The following is an 8,328-nucleotide window of genomic DNA, read 5'->3' as shown; positions in this document are numbered from 1 at the left end:
TGCTTTGGATTCTGTGTCTCCCTCTCTCTCCCCCCCCCCCCCCCCCCCCGCTCACACTCTGTTCTTTCTGTCTCTCAAAAATGAATAAACATTACAAAAAAATTAAAAAAATATTTGGCTAAGTGAATGAATGAATGAATGAACGAACCAGCAAACCATCTGCCCCAAGCCACATCTTTCCTGTCCGCTTCATGTACCTCCAGTTTCACCCTGTCACACTTCATCCACGAACGGCTCCCCACAGACGACTCTGGTCCGGGCCTGGGCTCAGAGCCAGTGGCAGCTCCAGAATGTCCACAAGGTTTATGATGTCATCATCTGTCAGGAGGAGAGTCCAAAGGACCTATCTGGAATCCTTATTGCCATAACACCATGATTCCCTTATTTAAGATGTGGTTGGAGGCAGATCTGGGGAGCTGTGGAAGGCTGGGTGTCTTGGCCCACCCCTTGACCTCGCCACTGTGTCCACTTCTGCATGGAAACAGAAAAACCCCAAGGTCTGGCATCTGCCTGCCCGAGGCCGATCAAGAATCTGCTCTAGAACACCACAGACTTCACTTCCCAGGGGCTCACCACCCTCACCAGCTCTGACTTGGTTCTTTCTGGCCAGTTCGCGTTTGGGGCAGTGTAAGGGACTTGTGTCTTGCTGTGCACCTGAAGCCTGGGAGCTGGGATTCATAAAGTCAACTACAACTAGGATTCCCACACCCTGGGGCATTTTAAGGCCTCCAGGGTAAGCTAAGGCCAATGTTGGGCGAGCTGGTAGGAAGGAATCCGGGGTGCCTGGGCTTTTGTGGAGCTGAGTCTATGAAACGGTTCTCGGGGAGGGCAGCTGGGGTGTGCAGGTTCCAGTCTGGAGGCCAGAAGGGATCTAATTAGCCCCGTAATTGCCAGATCACTCCTGTTCGCTGTCCCAGGTAGTGAGCATTAAAAAACAGCAGATTCACAAATTCATGTTCTCATTACACCTCTAGCAAATCAATGTGAATTTCCGTGAGTGATTTGCAATGTAGATGATTTTTCATAACTACCACGTTTGAATTTCCCTCTACTATTTTTTCACATGGACACAAATAAGCTCATTCCACAGGAGGATCTCACAGGGCTGACACCTGAAATGACAGTCTCAGAGCTTCTCTAAGTACCTAATCACTGCTCTGTAATCAGCAGGCCACGTAAATAGCCCTGGTTCATCAGCCTAACTAGAGTTTGCTAAACACCAGCTGTATTGTACTTCCTAAAGCCAGGGGACACAGAACTGGCCTAACAAGCCTCGAGGACATGATTAAAGGGACCGAGGACTGGAGTGGACATCCACCCGGGCCTCTACGGACCCTGTGGCCCACGCCCAGGTGTCTTGGTGCATTCCTGTGCCTCCCAGGTGGCACCCTTCCCCTCTTCTGGGGGCCTGGAGAGTCAGCTGGGCAGGGCTCTCGTACCCCATCCCTGCCATCCCCGGGACGTGGCCCAGGATGGCCCGGTGGAGGGGAGGCCCTGCCCGGGTGGCCATTCAAGCACTCAGGACGCCCCCGGGGTGGCTGACACAGGAAATGGCCTTTCCTCCCTTGCTGTTTCTTTTTGAGTGTGAGGCAAACTAAAAAATTTCCCCACAGATGGTAAAGGAACCGAAGTCGGACACTCTAACTTTGGTTTGGGGATTTTGCTTTTCATACGGGCACTTCATTCTGCAACTCCAAATGCAGAAACTGAGCTGTCGGCCCTGGAACAAGGCTCTTCGGAGAGGCTTCCAGGCCACCCCCTGGCCCTGGGCCTCCCTCGGACTCTGTCCTCTGTGGGGAAACAATTTGAATAGGCTGGGGCCTGTCTGAAGCTGCCTGGGGGACCACGCGGTGGGACTGGGACAATCCTTCCACGCTTCCATTCTGTTGGAGGGGAGGGAGGTGTCTTGATTCCAAAAAGAAAAAAAAGTTTAGAAAAGGATCAGGGAGAAGTTGCCCAGCTTGTCTAGAGCCTTGATTCCGTTTGTAAGGATAAATAAAGTTGATTTTGCCCCAGAATCAGTCAAAAATAACATCCACCTGTGTATCTTTGAAACAGTCCCTCCTTCCTACACTCACAATGTCCGCTGGACAGTCGAGGAATGGGATCCACTCCGAGTGTGCTCTGCTTTTAAGTCCCAAGGGGGTGGTGGTGGGCGCGATTTCTCCTTCCTCCTGCCCTCCCTCTGCTGGAGCTGCAGGCCTTCCTGGGACGGGCGTGAGGAGGGCAGCCACGAACTTGCTGAAATCATTTTTCGGTGGTTTTTGCCCCCGGACCAGGGTCTGGCTACCACTGGGGCATCAAAAGACCTGAACCTAATAATGCGGTAGAATCTCTCCCATTGCCCAGAAAAACAAGACAGCCTAAACACGCTCCTGACACCTTTTGTAATTAGGCAACTTTTAGCTGAGCATCTTTTAGTTCTACCCATCAAAGTTTGGATCCTTTCCAAAACGCCGTGATTTCACCCAAGCCACTCCTTGCCACCCAGTATCCCTCCGTCACCCCCCACTCTCACCCGCCAGTCCCCATCACCATGCCCAGTCTCCTGGGGACAAAGTCCTCGCTCTCCCCACTACTCGACCTGTAGACCCGGCTGTGAAGCAAAGCCTGAAAAGTGGGCAGCCTTTGTGGGCTGGGAGTCAATGCCAACACCTCTAAACTACATCTAAATCCCAGCCCTCTGCCTCCAGGAACCACCTCTTTCCTAACTTCTCCCGGCTCTCTGGTCCTCGAAAACTCCAGCTCACCTCACAGAGCCACACTTCCAAGACTGGGGGCTTGCATCAAAAGGCCGGAGACGGTGACCATGGCCTGAGAGGAAGCCCAGGCAAAGTTTGGTTCCTTTGGAAATGGGCACGCTTCCAAGGTTTCCAACGGAGAAGAAAGACTTTTAACCTGCGGCCACCGACCCTCCTCCTGGGCAACCACAAAGGCACCCACTGTTCTGGAAGTTTCTTTCCTGGATTCTCTAGTGGAAGGGAGGTTAGAGGGGCAGGACGGCTTGCTGGAGAACAACGAAGATCTGTCTGGCTACAGACATGAGGGTCCCAGTATATAGGACCTTTCGCTAACATTCATGGATTCCGCCGTGGGCCAGGCATCTTGAGAGGCTCCAGGAATGGAAAGAGAGTTGGGACTAACAGGGCAGACACACACACGCACATGCGTGAGCTTGCACGCACGGAGTTAACCTGTGCACAGGGTGAGAACAAGGACCAGCAATTCTGGACGGGAAGCCCCTCCCGGTTTGTGTCCCCCGCCATGACAGGGAGATGGACATTGTCTAAGATCCGTGTATAGTCACAGTTACTGCCCAACAAATTTGTTATCTCTCGAGGCTTCTGTGGGTCAGGAAGCCGGGAAAAGCCTAGATGGGCAGTCTAGTCTCTCCTCCAGGTGAGTCAGACGGTGCTCACGTTTGAACAGCATGGGGCTGAGCATCTCTCCACGTGGGCCGGTTTGGGCTTCTTACAACATGGCAGCCTCAGGGCGGCCAGTCAGCTGGAGGCTTCGAGAGTGGGTTTCCAGTAAAATCTGCCGGGGAGGGAGGGAGGTTTGGGGGCAGGGAAGGGGAAAGAGCTGAGCAAGGGAGTGGGGGCCCAAGTGAACTCTAGCTCTCACTGGTGCCCAATGGGCTCAGAACCACAAATCACACCACAGCTGCCCCTGCCTTGAAGGAAGGGGGGCCAGCCATTTTCTGCCTTCGAACCAGTCAGCCACGGGCTATGAGCGCCACCCACCCCAGGCAGAGACAAAGAATATAAGCTGGGGTGTGTGGCTCCCATCCGCTGGAGCCTTTCTCCGGAGAAGGCCGCTGTGAGCTGTTAGCAGCCCACGCTCACAGCATTTGGAGAATGGGTACATAATCCCTGTGAAGGAGGTCTACGTGGGGCTCTGTGGTAGGCTGCAAAACGCCACAAATTCCCCCTATCTGCACCCATGCCCTTTTGCATGGGACTTTGTCACTCCTTCATCAAGAGGAGTCTATTCCCTGCTCCTAAGTCTGAGCTTGGCCATATGATCTGCCTTGGCCAATGGGACATTAGCAAAAGGGATACATGCCAAGGTTTGAAAAGCACTGGCTCATTGGAGCTTATGCTCTCTTGTGGCACTTGGAACCCTGTGACCATGGAAACGAGCTCAAGCCAACCTCCAAAGGGGGCTCATGGAAGAGAACCGAGGCATTCCAGTTAACGGCCTTCATCTGCCAGAAACGTGCACCCAGCCATCCTAAACCATCCAGCCCCAGCAGAGACACGAGAGTGAGCCCAGGAGAGCCCAGTAGAACCACCCAGCTGAGCCCGGCCGAAATTGCCAACCCACAGAATCAAAGGCCAATAAATAATGACTATTTTAAGTAACTAGGTTTCCGAGTTGTTACACGACAAGGCTCTCTAATACAGGTACCAACAGAAATCTAGGTGTCCCAAAGGCCTGCAAACCCTCGATAACTACATGGATGGGAAAAAAGAGGGACTTTCTCCTGGGTCTGGACTTGGCCCTCTGACCCTCTGACCCTCTGACCCTCTGACCCTCTGGTATGCTATTCACACTGGTCTGCAGAGCCCTCAATCAAGAGTATTCCCTAAACACCCGGTGTCCCCCGCCCCGTAAATGAGATCTCTGGGCCAATCAGAGGCTCTGGGGCTCCTGAGAATCCTGGAGGCAATGGGAACCAGCCCTTGAAGAATTCCCAGAGCAGTGCCCCCTGCCCAAGCCCATGCGTTTCGTCCTTGGGGCTCTGACCTCTGGGGCCCCAAACTTTGGGTTTAGACAAAAGTCAGGGTCACTGGGTCACCTTTCCAGTTGTCACAGCCTCAAATTAGAGTCAGGGAACTATGTCAGCAGGTTTGGGAAATGCCAAGCTGCTCCTTGCAAAAAACACTTTTTGGGTCTCTTGGATAAAGATTTCAATATTAAACATTAAGATTTTGCTATGATTAAATTCTCACTGGGCATGAAGAAAGAGCTATAACTCCATTCCAGTGTAGTATTTGAAGGGATTTAGTGCTTTTCTATTAATTTTTTTTTAAATGTCAAGGGTATATATCTTTCTTTGAGGACTCAGCCTATGGCAAATTTCAGATTTAAAGAGACCCAGCAATGGACATATGAGACCAAAAGGGGAGGTGAAAATCTACAATTCGAAAATTATGAAACTGCTAAGTTCTCAGCTAATTCAAAAATCATCTCAGCGGAAAATTTTGTATGCTTCCCACACATAATCAAAGAGATCTGGCTTGGAATTGCAAAATGAAATGAACCCTTGTAAGAGCTCACTTTCTGAATAAAATGATCAAGCTGAGATCAAAGGCATCAGTGAGTGATCAGGCCTCATTACAAAAAACCCCAATGAAGGGCCATGTTTACACTATTACAAGGAAACACTATTAGGGTTTCCTTTTCCCCTTCCCAGCCTGCCTCCCTCTCTCCTCAGCCCTCCCTCGAAACCAAGAAAGCAAGCAGAAGCTACTGTCTCCAATTTTACGGAGCAATGAGATTTGTAGTAAATATTTATTAGCTGTTTAGTAAATACAATTAAATTTCTGGCTGAGTTTTACATGGCTATTTTATTCAAATTAGTTAAGGTTTACTTTCAAATCCAAGTGGATACCGTGGAGTAAAGCCATGCAGATGTTAAAGAGCAAATGACAAACCAGTGCTAATTACAGCAGGAAGGCAGGGTCGTCCTGTCTCTGAGGACCAAAGGGCCCGGCCAGGGAGCCAAAGCCGCAGCAGATGCCCACGTCCTGTGCCCTCTCTGCCCTCTGTGAATGGGCACCACCACCTCTGCCCAGTACAGTGTCAGAGAAACCTTGGCTCCCTCCCCAGGAAGCAAGCGGGCACACAGGTGCCCTGTCAGGGCTGGGCACATCCCCTCCAGCACCCGTGTCACTGAGACCCACCAGAGAAGGCCTCTGGCCAAGGTCCTACAGTCCCCAGACAGAACGGTCTGGACCACAACCTCCTCTCTCTCCAGTGCTCAGAACACTAACCCAACCACTCACCCCTGAAATATGTCTGTGTTGTCACCTCCTAAAAAAGACTTTCACCTGCAATTTCATTCCTTGGTATCTACTCTAGAGGAATGAAAACATCTGTCCATACAAAAGTTATTCATGAATATTCATAGCAGCATTGTCATGATGGCCAAAATGTGGAAACAACCAATGCCCATCAGCCGATGAATGAATAAACACAATATGGTGTATCCATACAATGGAACAGTAATTGGCAATAAAAGGAACCAAGTAGTGATATACGCTACAGCGTGGATGAACCTTGAAATTATGTTAAGTGGAAGAAGCCAGACACAAAGGACCACATACTGTATGATCCCATTATGTAAAATGTCCCAAACAGGCAAATCCAGAGATAGAAAGTAGATTAGTGGTTATCTGGGGCTAGAGGGAGGGAAATAGGGGGTGACCACTACATGACAAGTGGTTTCTTTTTGGCGTAATGAACTTGTTCTAAAATCGATTGTGGTGATGGTTGCACAACCTTGCGAGTATACCAACAACCACTGAAATGTACAGTTCAAAAAGTGTGCTGTATGCAAATTATATTTAACTTTTAAAAAGGACTTTGGGTGGGTGTGATGACCCTAAGCTCCCCCACCTACCAGCTGTGGGCCTTCAGGTGACCTCTCTCAGCCCCTGTCTTCCCGGTTCCCCAACTCGGGCCCTGGGGCGACGGCGGAGCCGGCGCCGGACTCTGGGAGCTGCTCGGGAGCCCCACTTGGGACAAGCGCATGCTCAGTCCCTGCAGTTCTTAGCCCTTCATTGGACCAGGCAAACCCTGCGTGCAACTCAGGGGTAGACTCTGATTGGCTAAGCCGATGACTCTCCTGGCCGATGATTGGCTTAGCACAGTGCATGTGACCCAGTCTGAGCCAATCAAATGTGACTGGCTGCCGGCCGAGGTCTCCTGGCTCGAAAGACGCAGAGGTGTGGGTGATTTCCTTTTTCTGCTGATGGTTGGGTCTGCAGGTGGCTCCCAGAATCTTGTCAGTCACCTCACAACCATTTGGGGACACACCGGAGCATGGAAGGGTGAAAGTGTGAGAGGATGGCCTTTCAAGATGGCACTGAGGGGCAGCCCGGAGCTGCCGTCCTTGGGAAAGGACACCTGAGTTCCTTATCGGTTAAACCACTTCGATCACGTTGCTGTCACTTGCAGCTGAAAGCATCCTAGTGGCAGAGGGGGAGGTGCACAGAACCCCAAGCTGTAATGACAAAGGGCAGGGGTCACTGGTACAGGCTGTCCACTGTCCGATTAGTCATGGCAGTAGGCTTGTTTTCCAAACAGGTTTTCTTTTCTTTCTTTCTTTCTTTTTTTTTTTAAGTATTTATTTTTGAGAGAGAGCACGAGCAGGGGAGGGGCAGAGAGAGAGAGAGGGCGAGAGAATCCCAAGCAGGCTCCGCACTGTCAGCACATAGCGGAGGAGAGGCTCAAACTCGTGAACCAGGAGATAATGAGCTGAGCCGAAATTAAGAGTCCGAGGTTTAACCAACTGAGCCTCGCAGGCTCCCCCAGATAGGTTTCTAACTAACCACTAGCTCGCTTTCTTTTGGAAACATGCACTCTTCTGTCCAGCTGTTTGCTCGCAGGGAGCGGATTTCCTCTCCGTCTGTGATGGATACGTGTGCCGGGCTCGAGGATTTGTTGCTAGAAAAGAAAAAAGACACCTTGCTTGTGTGAGAACTTTGCCACTCACTTGACTTTTTCTTTTGTGTGCTTTATCCTTGACATGGAGCAAGACGGGATGTCAGAACCCGCCAACACCGTGACCCCCGGACTAAGTTCCTAAGGCTCCCCAAAGGAGGCGGCGGTTAAACTGCCTCTCAAGACAAGCTGGGGCTTTCCAGGCTCAAGAGGAGAGAAGGGGTCTTCAGGCACCGAGCCTGAGATGGGCTGAGGCAGGGAGACACCGGGATGTTGTGTGCTCAGGACCCAGAGGGGCAGCAGGGACCCTCAGCGTTTGTTGCTAGCCGTGGTGGGGAGCTCGGGAGCACATCTGAATCCTATCTGTGGTCGCCGAAGGAGGGGTGACAGGGTGCTCAGACCCCCTTCGGGAAGGGAAGTCCAGCCGGAGTGTTGACCAAGGCAGCCATGGGCAGAGGGCGCAGCCGCTGTGACCAACCAGGTGTGAGGACAGTGATGCCAAGAGTCTGAGCAGAGGCCCGGACCCCAGCCGGCAGGTGGCAGGTTGGCCTTGATCTGAGGTGGGGCTTAGGCTGTGGCTTCAACAGGACTTGATGACCCACTGGATGTCAGAGGAAAGAGAAGGCGGAGTGGACGCGGGGCTTCTGGTGCTCCGGC

The 8,328-nt window shown here is 51.7% G+C and overlaps 1 long non-coding RNA gene across 1 annotated transcript in view; it reads right to left on the bottom strand.

Moving 5' to 3' along the window:
• LOC121031345 (uncharacterized) overlaps positions 1–308 on the bottom strand; it is a 1,164-nt gene extending 856 nt beyond the window's left edge. Inside the window, exon 1 of the long non-coding RNA XR_005790699.1 lies at positions 198–308. This is a non-coding gene — a long non-coding RNA (uncharacterized LOC121031345). The remainder of the gene's footprint in view (positions 1–197) is intronic.
• Between the last annotated feature and the right edge of the window lie 8,020 nt (positions 309–8,328).

The sequence above is a fragment of the Herpailurus yagouaroundi genome, unplaced genomic scaffold, assembly GCF_014898765.1.
Source record: "Herpailurus yagouaroundi ecotype Mexico unplaced genomic scaffold, PumYag 141, whole genome shotgun sequence".
In the NCBI taxonomy this organism is placed as follows: domain Eukaryota; kingdom Metazoa; phylum Chordata; class Mammalia; order Carnivora; family Felidae; genus Herpailurus; species Herpailurus yagouaroundi.
Note: the sequence above shows the minus strand (reverse complement) of the source record. Positions and strands in the feature narration are given on the sequence as shown.